General features: G+C 45.4%; 1 protein-coding gene across 3 annotated transcripts in view; it reads right to left on the reverse strand.

The window, feature by feature from the left end:
* ARID3B (AT-rich interaction domain 3B) overlaps positions 1-25,374 on the reverse strand; it is a 418,853-nt gene that overhangs the window by 168,281 nt on the left and 225,198 nt on the right. The window lies entirely within an intron of this gene.

Below are 25,374 nucleotides of genomic sequence, written 5' to 3' on the forward strand. Positions count from 1 at the left end.
GCTCTTTCGGAATCTGTTTCCGAGGTTATTAGCCTTTCCTGTACTCTTCCACCGCCCTTGTGCTCCGCCCGGCGGCCGGGTTTTGCTCCGCCATCCGGCCGGGCACAGCCAGCCACTCTTCCCCCGCCCTTGTTCCAACCTTCAGTGACTTATCCATTCCTGCACTAGGAGAAGGAAAGACAAGAAATAAGGGGACACACTTCACTTTAATTTGGAACCCGAACATTCCTTTCCTTCAGTCTGGCCTCTGCCCATCATTCTTCACAACATACAAGGTCTTGGGCTATCTCTGAAGGGGACAGAGGAACATTCAACGTGAAACAGACAGCGCTGCACATCACGCAGACAGCATCACTGCTGCACTGTTGCACTGCACTGAGTCATTTTCACTGCAGTACTCGGGCAGTGTGATCCTAACAGCAGCACTACACATTCACCCTCAGAACTCTACGGGGTAACACGGTGCAGCTCTACACAGAGCATGCATGCTCGTGGGCCCGATTCCGGCGGGATGCTATGGATTTTTGTAGCAAAAAAATGCTTTTCTTTAGGCTGTCTCCCGCCTGAACAGCATCTGTTTCAATAGAAGTGAAAGGGGTAAATCCATGCTCCCGATTGAGTTTTTAGACTCTCCCACTTCCCTCCTCTTAAATGTTGGACTGTATGCACAGAGTGACTGTCACTGTAGCAATGCACATGGTGGCACTGACTCAGTGCAGCACTGCAGACTATGCCCTCACTACATCACTCGACAGGGATCTCACTGCAGCATTAGAGGGATCTCACTGCAGCATTAGAGGGATCTCACTGCAGCATTAGAGGGATCTCACTGCAGCATTAGAGGGATCTCACTGCAGCATTAGAGGGATCTCACTGCAGCACTGTAGAGCCTGGCCCTCACTGCAGGGCTGAACAGCGTCCCTCCAGTATACCAAGACACCCTCACAGCAGCACTGCCCTGAGTGACAGTCATTATGACTGCACTGGAGAGGCCTCACTGCAGAACTGTAGAGTCTGACCCTCACTGCAGGGCTGCACAGCGTCCCTCGAGTATACCAAGACACCCTCACCGCAGCACTGCACAGAGTGACAGTCATTGTTACTGCACTGGAGAGACCTTACTGCAGAACTGTAGAGCCTGACCCTCACTGCAGGGCTGAACAGCATCCCTCCAGTATACCAAGACACCCCCACAGCAGCACTGCACAGAGGGACCGCCATTATTACTGCACTGGAGAGACCTCACTGTAGAGCGTGACCCTCACTGCAGGGCTGCACAGAACAGCCCTCCGTGCAGTACTACACAAAGAAGCGCTTAATGGAGAAATGCACAGAATAATCCTCATTACCACACTACAAACAGTACCCCCCTCAGCAGCACTGCACTAGAGGGCAACACTGCAAGGTGATAATCATTACATCACTGCCCAGACCGACTAATTACAGCACTGCACACTGTGGCCTCCTCTGCAGCACTGCACACTGTGGCCTCCTCTGCAGCACTGCACACTGTGGCCTCCTCTGCAGCACTGCACACTGTGGCCTCCTCTGCAGCACTGCATATTCACCCTCACTGCAGAAATGTGTGTGTGTGGCTGGCTCTGGGTGTGTGTCTGGCTCTGGGTGCGTTTGTGTGGCTCGGGGGGGGGGATGCTAGTAATTGCTGTCTGCTGAGCTCGTCCGTAGGGTACAATAGGTCTCACATTTGCGAGAGATTAAGCTAATGGCAATAGCTCAAACTTTTCCAAAGGCGAAACCATTGCATTGTAAAAGCTTGTTCAAATTATAGGCTCCACGAAACATCACTCTTCCCGGTATCAATATACAAGAAAACGTGCGTCTTCAGAGCCATCACCCATCGAAAGGCTTCATGTGAAGCTGTGAAGGAAAAGTATCCGGGTTTTACAGCACTAAACAGACGCCAGTTTCAGTAGAAACACCAAAGAGTTCAAAAGCCACACATGTAAAATGCGGTTTTGTAAAGTTTGTGAGAGCCTGCTGGCAAAAATAAAGTAATTTAGTTTTCGTTGTAATTAAAACTAAATTAAACAAGCCGAAATTCACTGCCGGCGTCATTGGGTAAGGCGAGAATAACGAGACACAATATGGTTTCAAACATCCTTCACCAGTCGAGATGACCTTGTCCGCAGGACAACAGCTCTAAGTACACACTCGCACAGCAGGAAGAAGGGTCGAAAGCGTCGACTGTGCGACCGTAAGCCAGCATCGGAGTGGTTTCAAGTTATGTCACCTAAGTGATGGATTGCAGCAATCGAGCCCTTCTAGTGATTAATGCTGTCAAGGTCAGAGGGCAGAGCTCTGGAGGCAAAGGTCATCATCTTGGGGGAAGGCTAACCTTGTTGAGCTTTTGTGCTTTAATTGATTGGGACCCAATTTCTGGGTGTGATCCAGCCACAGTTGCTTCATTTAAACACCATGTTCCGACCCTTCATAGAACCTTCAGGGCTTGCTGGCCGACTCAAAGAGCTAGCGCACTTTCAGATCACTTAACATCACAATATTGGAGACCCATAAACACAGCCTTCACAATACATTGAATCTAGAACTTCAACACCAAGGAACCTCAAGTATCTAGGCTCGAATTAGCAGATCATCTTGGAACTGAGTTATTGCAATGACCCAACACCCGATGTGGTCAATGTCCAGGGTCAAGTCGCACCCCCAGATCTGTCAGTGCACATGAATGAAGCACGTGCATTGGAAGCCTAACCCGTCACTCTCAGTTAGTCCAATGCTACAAACTGCAGAGCTTGAGGCGTGCCCTCAGCACCAATGATCTTGCCAATGACGAGGCCACCTCCAGCTGGAATAACGCTCAACTGGTTGTGCCTCTGAACCTAAGCAAAACCATGGCTCGGTATTCAAATATTCCAAATGCAATGCCACATACAATCGTGACTACGGCCTTGAGCTGTGACCTACAGCAAAGATTATTATTACTATAACAAGGCCGCAACCTGAAAAGAGCACACCCTCAAACTGTGACCTGCATGCTCCAAAAGGTGTAGTGTTACTATAGTCCCTGACAGTGCATGTTCTTTATCTTAATGCCAAAGCCACATCTGGCAGTGCTATTGCCGTCAAAGCCACATCTAGTGGTGCTATTGCCATCGAATAGTGACCTGCCGCACTGCTTTTAATCCAATACCGAAGCCACATACAGCTGTGCTGATGCCCTTAATCATGCCTAACAAGCAAAAAACGATGTATTTAGGCCCAGATCTCTGTACTGGGGTGAATGTATGCCATTGTCACCCTGAGTGGGACGGGTATGCACAGACGTGTGGGTCCTGTACTCTCCATGCCACTGGAGTCAATCTATCCTGGCTGATGAGGGGTGAAACTCTGAAACCGGTCCTAGGATGCTTGTTTCCAGTTCAGGGAGGACCTGGCCTGGCAGTTCGGGCTGGACTGTTACCATTGGGCGCAGGGTCAAGACTGATTTGCATATGGCTGGGTCCACACTGGAATGGCATGGTGAGCACAAAACGATGGATTTAGGCCAAGATCTTTGTACTGGGGTGAATGTATTAGAAAAACAAACAATATCCCAACAGGTATAATTCATTAGAAAATTAGACAAGATATGCAAACACATTATCAACAAAGGAATAAAGAGACTCAATACATCTGTTCATATGTGCCATTGGCATCATATTTATGCAAGTAAAAATTGGGAAGGAAAATAGAAAGTAATATCAACACTGTAGGTAAATAATACTACAACCATAGTTGAACTTGGTGCAATAAAGGTGCAAGTGGTGTGCACAGTAGCGACGCAAGTGACAAGGTGGTCAGCGTGAACGGCACAAAAGTGATAGGTGTCCAATATATAGAGTGATAAAATAATACAACATGGCTTTGTAATGATTTGATACACACATTTTGAATGTATATCAACTGATTTATGGAAATGGCCACATTGTAGATAGCACCTTTAATTGGGCTGGGTAGTCGACGGCGTTTCAATCCTCCTTAATTGGGACCTTCCTCAGGACAGGGTTGTATGTGGGACAGTGCTGTATAGTTGAGAAGGAAAGGGAAAGGAATTACGTGAGGTAAGCGGCGTGCCAAGGCTATTAGCATTAAGCACGGGGAGTGGCGATTAAAAAGAGCAGATTGGAGGCCCTAGGGAGTAAGCCAACCAAGTAGTGGCAGCAGGTCTGTGAGGGGACAGTGCGACCGCGCGGACAAGGTAGGAGGCTAAAAGTCAGTGACCAGGGGGCCCGAGAAAGTAATTGGGCATGACAGAGCAAAGGGTGTACTGACTACCTATAACAAGAGGACGGCCAGCCAATCGAACTAAGCACGTTGGGTAATGGAGGTACCAAGTGGATCCCGACGGCAGACAGCATGTGCTCATGGGACGAGTAAGGGTCTGATACGGACAGTAGGGCGCCTGGCTGGGAAAGGGCAATGAATTAAGGTACAGTGAAAGATAGTGTGCCGCATGGAGCCGAGAGGGAGACGGCCTGCAATGATCAATAGACACTGGATTCGAAGAATGAAACCAGGGGCTGCGGTAAAAAGAGACATGGGCCATGATGTGGTGGAGAAAAGACAGTGGCCAGGGCGAAAGAGCGAGGTGGGTGGAGGGTATAGGTTCGGTGAAGCGCAGGGTGAAAGTCAGGTACCTGGATCAATGCCTGGAGAGTACTGGTGATGGAAGAGCGGATCATCTATTAAATATCCGACCTGTCGAAAAAAAACAGCGGGTCAAGAGGCAGGAATGGAGATTCTGAGGGGAGGGGAGAAGGGGGGGGGGGTGGAGGGAAGGGGATTGTGTAGGAGTGGTTGGATAGGACGTCGGGTGGGTAGAAGATAGTTAAAACAACCGCTCAACTGAAGAGCGATAGGTACATGGTCCGGGGTAGTAAAAAAATCAGCATGCCATGTTCATGTAAGTGTGGCCGATCCACGGTGGAATCTGGGCGGCGGAGAAACAATGTATGTGAAAAGGAGAGGGCGGGGTTGAATAAAGGGCATGAGTGTACGGCCAGGACGCTGAAGTGGTGGTCAAGGCCAACGTGGTAAAAAACCAGGCAATTAGACATACCTCAGATTGTAAATTGCGCGGCTTGAGATTCAATGCTGGTATCCAGGAAGAGTGGTCGATTCACGATGGAGTCAGGGCGGCAGAGAATGAATCTATGTGAAAGGAGCGGGGGAAAGCATGAGTATCCAGCCTGAACGATGCTGTGGTGGTAAACGCCAACGGGGTGAAGAGCGAGTGATTCGACATACCTCTGGTGGTAAATAACGCGGCTTGGGATTCTGTCCGGGAACTCTGGACATAGTCACGGCAACCGCCGGAGTGTGAAAGTCAAGAAGAAAGCGGAGGCGTGGTCGTGTGACGCGGGGCAAGGGGATTGGCCTTAGCAAAGGTGGGCGTGAAAGGAGCGAGGGAGGCTGGAGCAAGGGAACGGATAAAAAGTACCAAGGGGTGGCAGCAGTGAAAGACCGGGGATCAGTAGGATAAACGAAGAGTTATGTATGTATAAAAATCCAACTTGGTGTCCAGCAATGATTGTAATGGACATGGGGGCTGTGTGTGCCAGTGAATACACAAAGGAATATCTGTTAAAAATCAGATCTGGTACCGCCTTGCTTGTTTAAATAATGCATGCAAGTGGTGTTGTTGGTTCTGATGAGAACTGTAGACCCTTGAAGTCTAGGCAGAAAAGACTGTAGAGCCAGAAAAATGGCTCAAAGTTACAGAAAACAATGGATTTAGGCCAACATCTTTGTACTGGGGTGAATGTATGACATGGTCTTGCATTTTGTCCATCAATTGTTCTTTTTGCATGAATCATACCCTACAGCCCTGTTCATTATTCTAATACCAAGGCCAGGTAGAGCTGTGTTAATGTCCTTGAATTGTGACCTGCTGCACTGCTTGTTATTCTAATACAAAGGCCACATACAGCTGTGTTAATGTCCTTGAGTTGTTTGCCATTGCTGCAGACTATCTTCCCCTTATGCAGAGATCCTGAAGATGCGCACCCCAACCTTCTAGGGAGGCATCCGTTGTGAGGATAAAATCCGGAACTGGAGGTTGGAAACTCAGCCATACTGAGACATTTTTGGAAAACCTTCACCAATAAAGAGTTCCTTTCATAACTGGAGTTACTTGGACTAGGTCGTCGAACGAACCAGAGATTTGGAGCCACTGATTGACCAGCTCCTCTTGAATTGGTCTCATTTTCAGCCGCGCATGAGGCATCAGCAGAATTGCCCATGACAAAATCTTCAGAAAAGATTTGATAATTCTCACTGAAGCAAACCTTTCTAGGAGGTTTGATGCCAGAGAGACGAGGCGAGATAGTCTTTCTTTGGACAATAATGCTTTGTCTTGAACAGTATCTAGTTTTGACCCAAGAAATTGAATTACTTGAGAAGGATAGAGGTTTGACTTCTGGACGTTTAAAGAGAGGCCTAGAGAGTGAAAAACTTACAGGCATTTTCCTGTTGCGAGAAAAGCCTGACGAAAAGACCGAGCCTTTATCAGCTAAGTGTCCAGATATGGGAATAATTGGATGCCTTGCAGCCTGAGATCAGCTGCTAGACATTTAGTGAAGACTCTTGGAACTGAGTCCAGGCCAAATGGGAGAACTTTGAATTGGAAAAGTGCACCTGCCACAGTAAATCTCAGGAATTTTCGATGTTTAGGATAAATTGGGATGTGAAAATACGCATCTTGAAGATCTAACGTTGTCATGAAGTCCGCATGATCTAGAAGCTAGAGGATTTCCTGGAGTGTTACCATGCGGAAGGCCTTTTTCTGAAGGTATTTGTTCAGCCTTCTCAAATCCAAAATTGGTCTCTAATCCCCAGATTTGTTCTTTATCAGAAAAAAGCAAGAATAAAATCCCTTTCCCGTTTGAGAGCAAGGTACCTTATCTATCGCTCCCTTTGACAACATGGCATTCACCTCTTTTCTGAGCAGAGCAAGATGCGGTGGGTTTTTCTTCAGAGGTTGATGAGGAGGGGGAAAATTGGTTAATTCCAGGGTGTGACCAAATCTTATTATATCCAAGACCCACTTTTCTGTGGTGAGTTTTCTCCAATTTTCAAGATGCTGGGAAATTCTCAGAATTTTGTATACTTATGGCATATCTGGTGCAATGTGATTGTCACTGTTTTCTGGCAGAATCTCTGCCTTGAGGTTGACGTTTTCTGCCCTGCTGCCTATAAGCTGCCGTTGGGGGACTTCTATAGGACTGTTGCTGCTGTTGTTGATGGTATCCATAATGACCTTGGCCACCTTGTTGCTGGTACTTCTGGTATCCTCCACGAAAGCCCCTTGCTCCTCGAAAAGGTGTTTTTCAATACTGCAAGGTACCCAAAACCCTAGCAGTATCGGTGTACTTTTTTATTTCCTTCAATACCTCATCTATGTGTTTGCCAAATAATAATTCGCCATCATAGGGCATGTCCAGAATTTTTGTTTGGACCTCAGGGCAAAAGTTAGTGGATTTCAGCCAGCCCTGACGTCTAAGGGTAGCTGCTCCGGCAAGTTGACGAAACTCCAGAGAAGCCATATCCATAGAGATATCTATAATGTCAGAAGAAGCTCTTCCGCCCCCCATGAGAATTTATCGCTTCTATTTTTTATCATCAGGCAGATACTCTATATAAGGTGAAATGTCCGACCATAATTGCCGATCATATCTGCCTTAAATTGCTAAACAATTCGTGGCCCGAACTGTAGCGCCCGCCATGGTGGTAAAGCGTTTGCCAATGTTGTCAAGGCATCTACCATCTTTGTCTGGTGGAGCTGTTATTGGGGCAGAAGGATTCCAAGACTCTGTGCTGCCTGAGAGATGACTGAGTCCGGTCTAGGGTGACCGGAGAGGCAGGTGGAGCATCCTCTGGTGCATTGTATTTTTGTCAATCCTAGGGAGGATCGCCGGAATTGAAAACTGAGTCTTCATTATCTTCACACCTTCCTCCCAGATATGATCAATTATTGGAATGGATAGTCTGTTTTCTACCCGGATCCTTAAAATCATACAGAAAACATTCTGTCTTTTGTACTGGCATTGGTAGATGGAATCTAGAGGCTGCCCTTTCCATGATCGCATGTAAACCTCCTATGTCCTCAGGAGGAGAGTCAACAGCTTGGGGAACTGGCGAGGCTGGTGTTGGAATAAGATACTTGTCCCATTCGTCCACAATAGTGGGCGAGTTTGGTAATTCTCCTTCAGCCACCGTATCTCCATCACAATCCTGAAGGAACTGTGAAGGCAAAGCCACCTGGGGCTCTGAGACCGGGGTAGCAGGGGTCGTAGGCTGCACATCTGCAGGGTCTCTCTCCGGGACTGCTACAGGCGGAAAACAAGCATTATAGTCCTTCAACATTGCTGTAAGGTCTTGCAGCAAAGCTGCAGGCATCTGAACCATAGGTTCTTAGTGAAATGATTCTTGAGGTCCTCTTAAAGACTCACAGGATTCATAATATTCCTCCTCGTCGTCATCCTTCTGATATTTTATCCGGAGTTGAGAAGGGTCATGCGTTTTTCCAAAGGGATCCTCATCATCAGGCTCCTCCAAATAATGGCTAGGAGGTTAAGGTGAAATATGTGACACATCCTGGTAAAATTGCCTTGAAGATGTTAATTTGGAGCTAAAAACTGGCATGATTTGCAAAGAAGCCGGTCTTTTACGCTTTAGCGTAGATGAAATGTACAAGGATGGCGAATCTGTATCTGTTGAAATTGCCATAATAGATTACACTGTCGACGTTGAAATCAAGAAGGTCGAAGGAATAGTAATCGTCGACGAGGTCGTCGACGTCAAGGTTGTTGTCGTTGACGGTGGGCTCGTCATCGAAAGTACAATCATCGTCGACAGTGGGCTCGTCAAGGATAGCGTCGTCGACAGCGGGCTCGTTGACGGGACATGTAACATAGTCGACGGTGTACTCGCCGACGAAAGGTGAATCGTCGTAGACAGCGGTGGCATCGTCTACAGGATCGTAGACTAAGTAGGCGTCAACATGATCGGTATCGTCGATGGCGATGTAATACTAGTCGACGGAGGTCTCGTCGACGGCGCCGGAGTGCTCGTCGACAATGTAATTTTCTTTGACAACGCTGAAGATTCACTCACCTTCTGAGGATATTTTCTCGTCGACGGAACAGTTTTAGACATTTACGGAGGCTCAGAAAGGGATTTAGAGGCAGTTTTCAATGAAATCGTTACCTTTTCTCCAGATTTCACCTCAGAAGAGAAAGAGGACTTCTCTTTTTTTGAGGAAGAGTGACCAATCTCAGAGTGAGATTTCTTCAGGGTCTTCTTCTGTTTTTCAGGTGGATCTCCAGACCTACCCCTCTTCTTGACCAGAGGGGTCGACGCCCGAGGACTCACACTGCCTTCATCTCCAGATACCAGCTCAGATGAAGCCTTCAACTTCTCCAGCCAAACCAAAAGTCGTACTTCTCTGTCCTTCAAGTTCTTGGAAGGAAAGGTTCTACAGATCCTGCAATCCTTGTGGGCTGGGTAAAGGCAGTAGATACATTCTTTTTGTGGATCCTCAAAGTGTAACCTTCTCAACAATCTCTTCTTTGAAGAATGAGACATCTTTTCTCATAAAGAAGCAAAGGTTAATGAAAAAACTGAGAAGAACTCAGGGAGACTCCCTGTCACACGAGGTGCGGTAAGAAATCTGAGGGTTTGCCTCTCTGTGGGGAAGGTTCTAAGAGGGTGATTGGCTGGCTTCCAAGTTTGGTTCTTTTTGCAAAAGGACCGAGTTAGGCTAATGTAGTGAGTTTGCGATCTACTGTACCCTATAGTATAATGTTACTATGGCTGTAATGTATATGTTTTATTGTACCGCCCGACTCCCACCTCGTCAGCAGGGATGATTCTAAGTATGTGAATCTATGAAAGATACCCCAATAATGGATAACTACTAGGAACCTGGGCATACATTTAGACGACTATGTGCGACCAGATTATCTCCATCTGTGGAACCTGTTTTAGTACAATGCGCCTCGTTAAGAAAATCTTTCAGTGGCTTGTGCTAAGCTCCTGGAAAACACTCACCCAAGCTTTAATCATCAGCCGTCTAGATTATGGCAATGCCCTAATCCTCACTTATAACCAATCACTTGTATCAATTTCTGCAGGTTGTCCGAAACACCGCTGCCCATATAATAAACAACCTGCCTCCAAGGACCCCGTCAGCCCCCACACTCAAGAGCCCTACATTGGCTCCCCATTTGTAAGAGAACTGTTTAAACTGCTCTGCATGACTTCTAAATCATTTTCAGGCTCTGACCCAAAATACCTTCACAACAGGCTTACTGTGTACCCTCTTAAGAGGAATCTGTGATCTAGCAATACATTTATTTTATGTCATGGGCGTATCCGCACTGCTAAACATGTGCGCTGAGTCTTTTCTTTCTTTGGCCCTTACAACTGGAACAAACTTCCCCTGTTCTTCCGTGCATGCACAAATCTATTTGGCTTTAAAAACAACTTCAAACCTGGTTGTGCCAAGATGAACCTACAAGGAGGAGTCGTGGACTATATCAAGATCCAAACAACATAATACCAAGGCCACATACAGTTGTGCTAAAACACTTGAATCACGACCCTTCGCACCATTTGAAATTCTAATACCAAGGCCACACATAGGTGTGCTATTGCCCTTGAATAGGAACCAGCTGCACTGCTTGTTAATCCAATTACCTACAGCACTGTTCGTTATTCCAATACAACGGCTATATACAGCTGTGTCAATGCCCTCGAATCATGACCCACAGCCCTGCTCGTTATTCGAATACCAAGGTTATATATAGCTGTGTTAATGCCCTCGAATCATGAGCCACAGAACCCCTTGTTGTTCTAATACCAAGGCTACATATAACGGTACTAATGCACTTGAATCATGGCACGCAGCCCTGCTCCTTGTTCCAAAGCAGAGGCCTTGTGTAGCCAGGCCGATGGCATTTATATAGCGACCAGGAGCATGGAAATTACTCCAGAGTGCTGCACACATCAAAAGTGAGAAAGCAAGATTCTGTATTACCAGAATTCGCATCACCTCAGGCCCATACCAACAGTCTGATAGGTCTCATTTGCAGTCCAATCTGATCTACTTAAAAACTAGACAGCACTGCTCTGCTGCAGGAAGCTCCATGAAGTGCTGATAATTTGGTTAAAAGAAAAAACATTTAACAGCTTTGGCCTTAAAACGTCTAGGAATCTGGCACTATGTTTGTTTCTTGAAGGTCTGTTAGTGATATGCTGCGATGTAGATGTCCAGAAATTCTTGGGTAGGGGAGGCAGTGGAGTGTCAGGCTTTTGCATGTAGTCCAATCTTTCCATGTTCCCTAGGTTTTTTTCCAATATGCACTGTACGGATATCTTTAAAAGTGATCCAGTCTCTTACTGGCTACCAATGGATTATTTTCAGAGCTAGTTTTAATGGTCTCGATTTGGGCACTCTGGCACAGTTTGGCTGGTTGATATTCTTTGTAGTCCATTATAACCCTCATTATAGAGTAGCCATGATATCAGCAAAGACCGGCTCAACCCTGTACAAAGTGAGGGGGATGCTATGGTCAGGATCATTCAAGAGAAAGAAAACTGTACATGTTTAATTGTGCCAATGCCCTCAAATCCTCACCAGGAACACATCTAGTTATTCCAGTACTGAAGTCCTCAATAGACTTTAGCTGTGCTAACGCCCCGCGCCCTGAACTGCAGCACTGCCAGATATTCCAACAGTGAGTTTACATACAGTGCACCAACACACTTGAATAGCAACTCGCTGTAATGTGTGATTCCACTACGCAGGCGAAGCCCTTGCAACTGACAAGGAGTGCTGCTTGCTATCTCAGCTCGTCATCGACAGTTTTGTGGCAGCCATAAATATGTTGTTTATGAAGATATTTGCTATGAAGTCTAGTGGGCCCCTTTTTCCTGGTGTAGTATATGATTGGTTTACTGTCCAGTGTTTTACTTTTTAGATTGTAGAAGGCTTGTACTGTTCGCACTATCCATCTTCAATGGTACCTTTTGTGACCAGTAAAACCTGGTTTTCCGGTCCAACTGAGGTGAAGAACTGAATTCACTTCCTACAATGTTTCGTTTCTGGCTGGTAATATATTAACAACCTCCTTACATCTAATATGTGTTGTGTTCTCTCTTCCAGAGTCTTTGGTTGCTGTAAAAAGACTTGCGGCTTTGCGCCAGCACAGCACCGCTAAAGCCGTACATGATCCGCACGCCAAATTACAAGTTTAACTTGTGTCTGGTGTGCTTTTCTTTTGCCGTTCCCACGGCGGTGCCGTGAAAACAGGCACCACAATGGGAGAGCAAAGGTGAAGTTCATGCCGTGTGGGACCTTGGGGTGTATGCAAACAGGGTGGCACATGTTGTGACCACCTGAATGCATCCAATTGCGGCAGGGACTAGGGGGCTCCCTTTGTTTTCGTACCGCCAGCCTTTTCATGGCGGGCTCACCTCCATGAAAAGGCTGGTGGTAGGGGAACTCGTAATATGCTCGGCGGACCACAGCAGTCCGCCTTGCATATTGTATACCCCTGTACGCTGCGCCACTGGCAGAAAATTGTAGTTCAATGGCGCAGACGGTGCAACAGTAGCAGTCCGAATAGCCGACTCGGAATACAGCGGCAGCAGGACTGCCACAGCTGCGCTATTGAGTCAATTTGCCCCTTAGATTTCATTGGTTAATATGGAAATAAGGTAACACCTTTGGAATAAATTGTGAGCAGTCTTTGTATATCACCAAGTATGGTCCTGTACTAGGAGTGTTTGCAATTCACTTACTCTGCATAAAGAAATGATAACAATCAGGAATGCCATCTTTACAGTCAAACATCTAATTCATACCCAGTGAAAAGGAAGTTGAGATTCCACATAAGCGTGGGAGCTGACTTGGCGATGCACTTCTCTTCATCCCTTCTCAAAATCTTTTGATTACAGGTGTGGTAAATAGATTCTTCACTGAAGTACATTTGGTATAGTCTAGTATTGCTGATAGATGTACCTTAATGGACGTGTACATCGGTTTTTGTCTAGTAGGTGCATTAGATACCAAATTATGGTAGTAGGTCTGTGTTAATTTAAGTTCTCTTTTCTGAACCAGTACAAAAGTCTTGTTGATTTGGCTGCAGAAAATCTGCATATAGTTGGTCACTAACCTACCCTCAATACCTCCAGCAATCTATGTAGTAGGCCCAAGTGTCCAAATTCGAAGTCCTCAGAAGTCATGCCACAAAGCTGAGGCAGATTGGTTCTGGGTGGCATATCTATCTCCCTTATATTGTCAACAGGTTCTGAACGACTGGTATTTTTATCACACTACTTTGTGAGTTTTCTACTAGATCTTTTCTGTTGGTGGGTGTCAACGACGGTGTACCATTTGGTGCCCTTTTGTTACATCAACGGACTACCTCCGGAAGCCCCACCTTTGGTAGCCATCTTCGGATTTTTTTTCTTTGCCTTTTGTTTCTATTTTTCCTCCTTATGGTTCTCTTCCTTGGTGGAGGAGGGCGGGTTCGCTAGTGAATCCAGAAAATTCTTAAAGCTGCAAAACTACACCGACATGTAAGAAACTTAGTTTTGCAGCGTGAATCTTTTCTGGATTCACTATGCTGTGCATAGACTTTGTAGCGGTTTGCTAGTCTTGAGGTGGCTGGGTGGAAGATGAACTTTGGTTTGTAAATAGATGCTGTAAGACCCTTTGTCATACTTGTGCTTCCTTGTTCATTTGAATGTCCACACAGTAATGTTTTGTGAATGTGTGTATAGAAGACCATGTTGCAGCCATGCAGATGTCTTGAATTGGGGCGTTAGCAAGAAATGCTATTTTTGCTCCTTTCTTTCTTGTTAAATCCGCCTGTGGCGATTCTTGTAAAGTATGTCCTGCTTGGGGCACAGTTGTATGGCTTGTGCTACCCATCTTGCGATTGTGTTTTTGGTTACTGGTCTTCCAAGTAAACTTTTTGCAAAGGATACAAATAACTTTTTTGTTTTTCTGTATTCTTTAGTTTTTTTTCCACGTAATACATGAATGCTCTTCTTGCATCAAGTGTGTGTAAAGCTCTTTCTGCTTTGTCATTTGGATTTTGAAAGAAACTTGTTATCTGTATACCTAGATTTATGTGAAATTTTAATACCACCTTTGGCATGATTTGTGGATCAGTCCTCATGACAATTCTGTTACCATGTATTTGAAAGTAGGGTTCCTGTAGGGTTGATGCCTGTAGTTCGCCAACTCTACGTAGTGATGTTATTGCCACTAATAATGTGGTCTTTGTCAGCCTTTACAGCGTTGCTTTGTGTAGTGGTTCTGAAATTGCTTTCATTAATTATGCTAGAACAAGGTTTAGATTCCATGTTGGTGCTGGTACCCTTTTTGGTGGTGCAATTCTTTATGCCCCATCCAGGTACCGTTTGACTACCTGTGAGGTGAAGAAACTTCTTTGTTTCCCCTCTTGTGTACACAACAATTGCTGCTAAGTTTACCTTCAGTGATGTAAGCATAGTTTCCTTTGTAGTAAATGTGTGAGGTATTTCAGGACTGTTCTTTCTCTTGTGATCTTTGTTAACAGACGTCTTATAAGACATCATTGTGTGCATCTTTTCCATTTTGGTGTATAACATTTTCTTGTTGTCGGTTTTCTAGCTTCTCTTAGAACAGCCATTGTGCTTTCAGGTAGTTTGAGATGTGCAAATTCTAAATCTTCAGGAGCAATGCTTCTAGGCCTAAGCTCTCTGGTTCTGGGTGAAGTACTTTCCCGTCTTGCATTGTTAGCAAATATTTTCTTCTTGGAATTTTGTGCTTTGTCCCCTGCGAAATTTCCATTAGTTCAGAGAACCAGGTCTGTCTGGCCCATTGTGGTGCTATGAGAATCATTGACATCTTGCTGATTCTGCATTTGCCGATTACCTTGTTCAGTAATGGCATCGAGGGAAAAGCGTAAGCAAATATCCCTGACCAGTCTATAGCGCATTCCCCAGGGACTGGTTGTAGGGTCGCCTGGATGCGAAGTTTTGGCATTTTGCATTCTGGGGTGTTGCAAATAGGTCTATAGGTGAAGTTCCCCCATTTAAAAAAAAATTTGGCACTTCTATTTGGTTCAGTTCCTACTCGTGGGATGCTGCTGTTTGTCTGCTCAGTCTTTCTGCTTCTAGATTCTCCTTCTCTGGTAGGTGTATTGGTAACATATCTATTCCCTTTATGATTGCCCATCTCCACACTGCTGTGCTAGATTTGAGAATGCTACAGAAGGAATCCCTCCTTGTTTGCTTATGTAAAACATCGTTTTAGTGTTGTCTGTATCAATACATTTTTTCCCGTATAGCTCTTTCTAAAAGGTTTTTAATGCCAAGAACACTGTTTTTAGTTCCAGAATATTGATGTGCTTCACCGCTTCCTGTGGGGACCACAATCCCCTTATTTTTGTTTATCCATGTGTGTTCCCCATCCTATTAGGGACGCATCTGTTGTTATGGTCACTAATGGTGTTGAAGGTGTGAAAGGTCTCCTCTACGCTAGATTTGCTCTGTCCCACTAGATCAGGGGTCTCCAAACTGGTCCTGGAGGGCCGGATCCATGCCTTTCAGACCGCAAGCCAGTGACTTGAACTGGTAGTGTTGCTTGTTTATGACAAATCCTAGGAAATGTTTGTGTTTTCTGTTCATTGGCATGTGGAGAAGTGCGGCTCACTGGTTAGAGGAGGCAGACCTGGAAGCAGAGGTCAGCCCGGGACCAGGGTTCAATTCTCGGCGGCGTCTTGAGTCCTAAAAATGTCCATGGACTCGACAATTCTCGCTCCGGTGCCTACTGGATTCACGGGTTCACACTCTGCGACTCTGGGCAATAGCTTGCTTAATCTCCACAACGGCCCCTCGCGGCGAATGCCTGGCTTTCACCTTGCGGATACCCTGCCGAGGTTATCTCACAGGGGAATACCAGGACGGGTTCCCTAAGCAAGCGCTTAGAAACCGCTCGGTGATTTGCGCTATATAAATTCCTGTACATTTACATTTACATGTGTAAATACACATCTTTTAAGTCTTATGTTGCAAGGTATTCCCCCTTTGCAACTGAGGTAACACTTCTTGTAGTGTAGTCATTTTGAATCTCTGCGTTTTTACAAACATGGTTAGAAACCTTAGGTCTAATATTGACCGTAATGTTCCATCCACTTTTTGAATTAGGAAGTATGTCTGGAATATTCCGTTCTTTTCTTTACGCCGTACACGTTCTATTGCATGTTTTCTCTGAAGTTTTCACCTCTGCGACTAGGTGAAATAGTTCTTTTGAATGTGTCCTTTGCCTTGACCTCCTATTCGGAGGTTGTTTCACTAATTCTATACAGTAACAGTACTGCATTATGTTTGGAATCCACTTGCCTGTGGTTATTGCTTTCCAAATTTTTCAAAAAATGTTAGTCTGCCACCTACTGGAGTGGTATGTTAAAGTAACCGTAAATTGGTGTTCATTTGTTTTGCTAACTGCTTCTTTTTGATTATATGTACTGTCACTGTTGGTCTTTGAGCGAGTACGTCTGTGAGCGCAGTCACTTGGTAGAGGTCTGTTGTCCACCCCTTTGTGTCTGACCTCTGGCATGGGGGCGCCCTTGAAAGGATCCTCTTCCTTGATATTGCCATCTTTGTTGCTGTCCCTGTTGTGTGCTCTGGTTCCCGGCTTGGTATGTTATCCTGGTAACCTTGGTGTGAGGTAGTAGGTTGTTGTGTACCTTTCCACTGGACTCCTTAACTCGTTTACCGCGACAAAAATTCCACAGTGGTGCTGGAGTTCAATTAGAAGGGCAGTGGCGCGTCGGCCAACGGACGTGCGCAGCACTACCAAGGAAGTGCTCGTGGCGGACGTTGGCCGGCGCGCGCACGCAAGGCGTTAATGGTGTGCCTCTATGCATACCTCTGAACTGCAGGGCTCCCATTGATCTTGTGGTCTGTTGTCCTTTTTAAATGGATTTAGTTTTTCATCAACCACCATTGCAAACAATTGATCGTCATTGAATGGAGAATTAATTGTTGCTCTGCACTTCTGGCTTGAACCCTGAGATTGAGCCATGTGTTTCTCCTCTCCGTTATGCCAATCACCATTTGCCTGCTAGATGTTTCAGCAGCATCAACGGCTGATTTTTAACATGTGTTTGCAATGTTTTTGCCTTCTTCCACCGAGTGGTTTGCTCTTTTCTGGAATTGTTCTGGTAGATTTTGCAACAGATCCCCTACCTCTTCCCAGTAGTGGTACGCATGTCTGTTGAGCAATGCATTCGAATTTGCAATGCGCCACTGGTTTGCTGTGCTTCTCTCCACCTTTCTTCCTACGAGGTCCATCCTCTTACTTTCCTTGTCAGGAGGTGGCCCACTGTAGTAAGCACATTTGCCCTCTTCCTTGTTGCTGAGGCAATGAGAGCAAGCTGGCACTGATCCCCTGATGTATAAAGGGTCTTTAGAGGAGTGTTTATATTTTTTCTCTGATCTTGGCGTTATAGCCTAGCGAACAGCAGGCTGCTTGAATGCCTCCTTCCCCTGGTCTAAGACACTGGGTAGCATTGGTAGGAATTGGTTCCAAGATTGTGCAGGCATCAAAGTAAAATAAAAAACAGGATTGAGGTTTTTCTTCCTCTAGCTGAACCCATTCAGTTTCTGCATCCTTCTTTATCACCTGGTTATACATGCAAATGTCATCTGGGGGTGATGGCCTCGAACGATCGGATTCTTCAGAATCTTCAGGCGATTCGGCATAGAGATCTTGCCATTGAAACTCTTGAGTCTCAGAGTTTGACTATTCCGCTTATGCTTGTTCGTCCTGATCGACATCTTCCCCGAAGAAGAAGAACCTTCCTCTTGTTAAATTATTTCTGGGGTTCTTGGAGTTTTTTTTTCCATCGGCAACCACTTGGGTTTAGATCTCCCTTGTTTTCGGCGGTATCTTTAATTGCTTCAAGCTTTCGTCTGAGTCTTTTTTGCGCTGAAGGATATTCGACCATTTCAGCTTCGAGCCTTCTATTCTTTTTCTCAATCTCGGCCTCGTGTGTTCCAGCTCCGAGACTGTCCACTTACCGTTTTTCGACTGACGCCGCCGAACGGTTCATCAATGTTTACTTCGGTCTCTTTTTTCGACGCCGAGACGTCCTTTTCCAGACTGTCCTTCGACGTCTTCTTTTTTTCGAGGACCTTTGCCTCTCAAGAGTCCTTATCCAAGGATCCTACGGTCTGTCTTTGTTTGGATGCAGCTATGGTCGCCGAATGCTTCGTTGCAGAGGATCCTTTTTGTGGTTTTGAGTCGGATTATCGAGACTCTTCTGGTTTTATAAGGTCGATGACTTACTTCCTTCGCAGCCTTCCTCTCGACTTCCACGACCAAAACTTCTGTTTCCTAGTCGTCTTCTGGTCCTTCGGCGACGTGGTCTTCCTCCTCACTGGAGAGGCCCAGGTCTTGCAGCGATGGCGGTGGTCCTCGGCCCTGCATCGCTGCCTTTCTCTTACCCTCAACGTCTTCGGGGTGAAGACTGAGCAGGCGTTACAGTAGTCGCTTCAATGATCCAGCAGCAGGCACAGGTTACAGACTATGTGCTGATCCTTTTCAGCGTATTTGTGGAAGCAGTTCTTACAAAACTTGAATGCTGTTTGTCCATTACCGCGCCCAGGGAGCCCCCTGCATGTGCATTATCTGGTCTCAACAAAGTTCTAGTGTAGTGTGGCTCACTGGTTAGAGGCGGCAGACCCGAGAGCAGAGGACGGCCCGGGACCAGGGTTCGATTCCCGGCGCGGCAGGTTTCTGGACCAGGGTCAGCGGACTCGATACTTCTCTCGCCTCGGTGCCCACTCTGATCAGCGATCACACTCGGCAACTCTGGGCATTAGCTTGCCTCATCTTCACTAACGGCCCCACCAGACCGCCGGGGATGCCTGGTCTCACCCTGGAGATACCCATTAAGGGACCATCTCTCAGGGAAGCCAGGAAGGGTTTCGCAGCGGTTGAAGCGCCTTGGGACCCTACGGGTAAGTAGTGCGCTATATAAATGCCAATACATTTACACATTTACTTCTATTCGGCGAACTGCGGTCATCGTAGATTTAAAGATGAAAATTGAAGACTCCACTCAACCAGTTTTCCAACAATTTTTCTCTCCAATCTCAGGAGCGTCTCCGTATCGCTCCAGATAAAAAAAAAACAATTCCACCATTCCGGATCCAACCACTAGATGGCGGAATAATGCACAGCACAGTGAATCCAGAAAAGATTCACGCTGCAAAACTAGGTTTGTGTGGCCCAACGGGGAGCTTCTAGGATTGAGCCTCATATTTGTCTGTCAGTATTTGTTTATTACTAAAAGGTATAAGTAGGATGGGGGAACAGCATGGGCAAATACCCAAATGATTCCAGAGCATTTCCTTGGGATAGGCACAGTGGATACCTGGACATCACAGTCTGCCATTTGGTGTGATAGAAAAGATATAGCTGTAGTATTTTTCTTATTCTGATCTACTTCCAACTTGTGCGAGATGCTTACTTAATCTGTCTGCTTCTGTATTTTGTAGGCCTCACAGATGTGAGACTATCATGGATATGCTTCTTAGTAGTGTTCATCGACTTTTTAGTGCTAGTTTGAGCTGGCCTCTCCCTACTTGTTTAGGTAAAATATTTGTGTTGTATGCGAACTACTGTCCCAATAGAAAGATTGTTTTCAGGTGCAGCACATTTATGTGTTGAATACCTCTGGTGTGTTACATTGCCTCTCGATTTCCAGATTCCCTATGTGTGCACCATGTGTGATGCATCTGTGGTAATGGTCACTGAGGGAGACCATTGTGTTAATGGTCTGACTACAGTTCCACTATTGCATCTTATCCTGTACACTTTTGTAACTATATTCATCCACCTACTGTGACCATTGGCTCTACAGGCACTCCTAGATTGGTCTTGTAAGTAGTCTGGAAAAAGATTAGCAGAATGCATCAGGCCACAGTCATGTCACTACTGCTGACAGAAATCATCCCCTCCCGAAGAGGTGAGCTTGCTTTGTTAATGCAAAGACCCTCTTTTGTAGCTGGAATGCTTTCACCTGTTAGGTCTTTGTCCCTCCTCCCAAAAATATTTGAACTCATGGAACGATGGGATGATTTCTCCACGTTGAAAAAGAACCAACGCCTGTACAACTTCTGCATTACTATCTGTATGCTGTTTTGGGACAGACTAGGGGAGCTAGTCTTTATCAGCCAGTCTTCCAGGGAGGGGCACACGTGTATCTCTTGCCTTCTTAATCAAAGTGTCACTACTGTAAGACATTTTGTAAACACTGTTGGAGCAGACTTCCTCTCAAAAGGAAGCACTTTGAATAGCTAATGTGAGTTATTTACCAGACACCTAAAGAATTTCTTGTGTTAGTGTTCATGGGAATAGGGAAATAAGCGTCCTTGATTTCTATGATCACCATATAATCTCATGTATTTAGTAGTGGAATTACTTCTCGCAGTGTAGTTATCTTGACCTTGTGCCCTAACAAATCTATTCAGAAATCAGAAGTGCATGGTGTACCATAGTGTTGTTTTGGGATAAGGAAACGAACAGAGTACACTCCCTTGTTAGGTTAGTGTTTTGATCCCTCCTCAGATAGCTCCCTTATGCAGGAATTCTTGTATCTCCTGCTCCAGAAATTTTAATTTTCCTTCGCAAAGCCCTTTTCTTTGGTTTATGATTCTCACCCTTTTCTTACTCTACATACTTTTACTTCTTTACCCCTGTTATCTCACCCAGAAGAGTGGCATGCACAAAAATCTTTGCACATAGATTAACGCTGTTAAAGATTCTTAGACTGCAAACTCCACATTGTGTGAAGGATGATATTCCATAGCATGAATTGTTTCAATTTCTTTTTAGATACAGCCCCTGAGGAAGGGCCAAGGGGCCCGAAATGCATAGGGCGTTGAAAACAAGCAAGAAAATGTCAATGTTATAATTGTGAATGTAAAAATGTAATTCAATGAAACGTGTAATTGGATACAAAGAGTTTTACATTTCAAAAATGAACTGAGTAAATAATAATGAAGAAAACTATGAAAGGACTTATCTGATTATGTAAATTGTTTTGGTATTTATTATGTGAAAAGGACTGTGTTAAAAAGTTTAATATTAGCACCCCAGCGGGAAGTGCAACAGTGCGCATTAAGTCAAGTGGTTTCGCTTTGTTTTGCTCGTGTTTATGATAAGCACAACATGGACATTGTGCTAACCTAAGCAGCACGCATGTAAGAATAGTGTCTAGATAGATATACATACATTTAAAGATAGGTGTGCCCAGCCTCCATTTCATTACCGCTGGAATGTCTACCATTTGTATGAAAGTAATAATTTGTGGAAGGTGCCTTCTCTTTACTCCTGGATGAAATCTTCCAGGCTTCCTCCTACAGGTGTTTGGTGTCGGGGGGGATTCTCTATTGCAAGTCAGTTAGTCGCTGTGGTCAACTATCAGATGGGCTGGCCTTTCCCCCTGGCTCTACATCAAAGCGAATGTCTGTACTATTTTTTTTATTTTTTTGAGTACCTGGCGTGAGCAGGTGGATTGTGTGTGTGTTTTGGCTCCCCCTTGGCTTCCTGGTTGAGGTAGTTCCTCTTCTGGGAAATCTCATGAACTGTTGGGCACTTGTAGCTTTGTCGTTATATTTCTTTATCTTTTGGAGAGAGCCCTTTATCTCTACTCCAAACAGACTCCCATGAAGGATATGTTTAGAATGAAGGCCTGTACCTATTGTGTGAAACCGGAGACTCTTATCCAGGCATATCTTCTTAGAGTAGTGCCTATGCACATCTGCCTACTCTCAGTGTCTGCTGGAAGCAGGGCAGATTTAAGGCAAGGGTTTACCATCATTTTCAGATTGCTAGTGTCTAGTGGGGTTAGACAGAAATATCCTGCAGTATCAATTCAACACTGTGTCCTTCCCGTGACTGTCAAGGTAGTAGTACTTGAAGGTATGTAATGACACCCATTTGCTGGCAGATGTGAAGGACAGGCACTGTGTGTGCCGATAAAGAAGTAGTAGCCATAGCCCAAGTTGAATGAGCTCTCAGATTTTCCAGATACTGCTTCTTGGCCAATCCATAGCATATCTTAATGCCGAGGACTATCCATCTCAACAATGTCATCTTCTCCACTGCATTCCCTTTCCTCACTACAGAGAACCCCACAAAAAGCTGATTGTCCAATCAATGGTCCTTGGTACTATCAAGGTAAAACCCTAAAGCCAACCAAAGGAGTCTCTCCTCCTCTTTCGGGGAGTAGGGGAGGGGGGGGGGGTAGTTAAAGGAGGCTTATAGCGATTGATTGCCTAACACGGAAGTGAGTCCACTTTTGATAATTAGGCTGTCCGAGTCCTAACCACCTATTATCTAGGAAAAAGGTGACAATCATCGTAGCTCAACAAGCTAACAATCACTTTGAGAAAGACATTCAAGGTCAGGAGATGCAGTGAATAGGTATGCATCCTCTTGAGGGGCAAACACATGAGAAATGTCAAAACCAAGCTCAGGTCACACTGTGGCATCACAAATGTTTTGGAATGAAACATGTGTCAAGCCTTTAATAAACGTCACTGCAACATGTATCAAGCAGAGAAAGACCAAAAAGAAATAACGTTTGGTAGGGTCCACTGCAAAGTCTTGGACTAAAGAAAAACAAAAGGACATGTGACCGGCCCACCTGCAAGGGCTCTTTGATGTCAAACCAGCCTAGGTAACAAATTTGACTCAGCATCCGGCATCAAGGGATTTTATGGCAGGGCGCCATGCAGCAAGAATGATAATCACTACTTGGTAGCAAATCAAAAGCAGTCACTCGCGGTCACTACGCAAATGTAGGTGTAGATTGCACAGAACTGGCAGGAGAACCTAGCCCTTTTGCTATCACAAGATGTCCTTGTGAAAAGACAGCCTAATTTGAGGGCAGGTGCTCATGCCCAGAAGTTCCAGGAACACTCTCCTGGTGCAATCCAGGGCCACTACGATGATTTGGGCCTGGTTGTTTTTGATCTTCGTCAGATCTCTAGACAGGAAAGGCGGAAGTGGGTAGGCGTACAGAAGTCTTATGTTCCATTCCAACCGGAAGGAGTCTCCAAGCATGAAGTCTTACAGAAACTAACTGCAAAACTATCGAGACAGTTGCAGTTTCAAATGGCGGTGGCACTATCCATAAGAACCTTCACCAGCCTCCCTGAGGACCGGACATGGCAGTTTGGGCTGGACTATTCCCAAGAGGAAGAGGATCAAGACTGATATGCATATGGCCAGGTCTAAACTGGGGTGGCAGGGTGAGTAAAAGAATTATGGATTTAACCTAGATCTCTTGACTGGGGGTGAATGTTTGATTTGTTCTGCATTCCGTCCATCAATTGTGAGTCTTTGGACTCTTCGTGTACCACAGAACAGTACCCAGCAGAATGGCCCGCAGCTCCAGCAGATTGATGAGGAGTTATACCTCCGCTGGAGAGTCTATGATCTCCGCTTCGCCCACATGACCTTCACAGCCCTAATGTGACGTTTTGATGACCATCATCAGCTCTGGGTGGAGAATGAAGAGCGGCCTGCTGCTAGACCAACTGGATTCAAGTAGCCATCACTGCAAATCTCGAGTCATTTCCTCCGTGACCTTGAATGAGTCAGCAAGACTGCCCTGAGCCTGGACCCATTGGAAATTAAATTTTCATTGTATAGCAAGCATGCTACCTGTCATAGATGAGGAGCTTCACAGCCAATCTGTTATCCGGAACCCTGACTGAAACATTGGGATCATAGTCCAAAGTCCTAGACTCGCTGTGGAGAGGAAAGGCCCTGAACTGCACTGTATGCAGAATAGCTCCGATAAATGGGAGCCTCTGCAAACTAATCCAGTGCAACTTTGGCTAATTAATATTAAACCCAAATAATATCAGAAGGTTCATCAGCATCTGAAGATGCCTACCTTACACAGCCAGTCGATAAGGCAAGGGAAAATGGATATTCTCACTTTCTGAAGGTGGGTAGCGTAGCAATCACCACCATCGCTTTTGTGAACACCCGAGTAGTGATGGGGAGGCCAAAGAGGAGCAGAACAAATTGAAAATGCTCTGGGCCCACACCGTGATCAACAGATAACCAGTTGCCTATGTGCAGACCAGATAGGAGCCGAGACAGCGTGAGAAATTTTGAGTTTATCCTGCAGGAAGGCATTCAGGAGTGAAGGTCCTAATGGCACAGTCCTTTTGAGGGACAATGAAATAGCAAGAGGAACAACCCCCTCCTTTTCCTGAGAACAGCACTTTCTCAATGGCACTCAGAGGGCAACAGGTGCACATTCCTGTAACAGGAAAGACAGCGGCTTGTCTGAAATTCGTTCTGGTGTTGAGGGTAGGGTGGAATGAATAGAGACCGGTCATAGCCATTTTGAACAATCTTGTCAACCCCACCTGTCGAACAGGATGGACCGCCAGCCTGAGATGAAATATTGAATCTTACACCCACTGGTTGGGCAAACCAAAATTGCTTGCTGTTTGTTGTAAAAGGGGAGGAGGAATTGGAAAACTGATGACCCTACTGGCATGTACGCAGTTTGCTAGGCCCGTGTTCACGGCTTCGCAAGGATTGGGTATCACTGGCTGCTAAGTCTGTTTAAACTGCAGCTTTATGGAATCGTCTCTAAACTTTCAGAACTGAGCGCAGACACCAGAGACACCTTGTGTGAATCATTAATTGACATCCACTTCCTACTGTCACTACAAACTTGAAACCCATTTGTAGTGGGGACAGCATTCATTAGCACACAGGCCGCTTGAAAGTCATCAGAAAACCCACATAAATAGGAGAGAGTAGAGGTTTAGGTAAAGGTTGCTAGTTAAGGTAGTTTACACCCTCAAGGTGGAACCAAAATAATTTTACTGGAAGTCTCCATTCTGGGGTATTTCTGAACAAGTAAAACAAGCATTTTTATTTTAATCCACAATTCCTTTTTCCTCTAGCCAATGCTTTTTTACAGCAGCAAATGCATAGAAATAAAAACTATTCATCCTACAATCAACTCTTCAGATCATGCAGCAACATTACCATAGTGGCTTTCAGAGGCACATCACTGCTATCAATGATCTGGACACATACCAAGGCACAGCAGATGGAAACCTGGGTGAACTTTACTGGGTGTGTTACCCTATGCCCTTCTCTGTTGGAAGTATTTGCAGAATTGCAGGCTTTGAAGCAAGATTGTATACCACTTATCTGGAGGATTGGAAAAGCGAGTCAAGAGCAACAACTACTGAAGTTAGTCAGATAAGACGAGAGAGAATGAAGTCAGCCATGCCAGGCAACACAGA

This window comes from Lissotriton vulgaris, chromosome 2_2 (genome assembly GCF_964263255.1).
Source record: "Lissotriton vulgaris chromosome 2_2, aLisVul1.2, whole genome shotgun sequence".
Taxonomy (NCBI): domain Eukaryota; kingdom Metazoa; phylum Chordata; class Amphibia; order Caudata; family Salamandridae; genus Lissotriton; species Lissotriton vulgaris.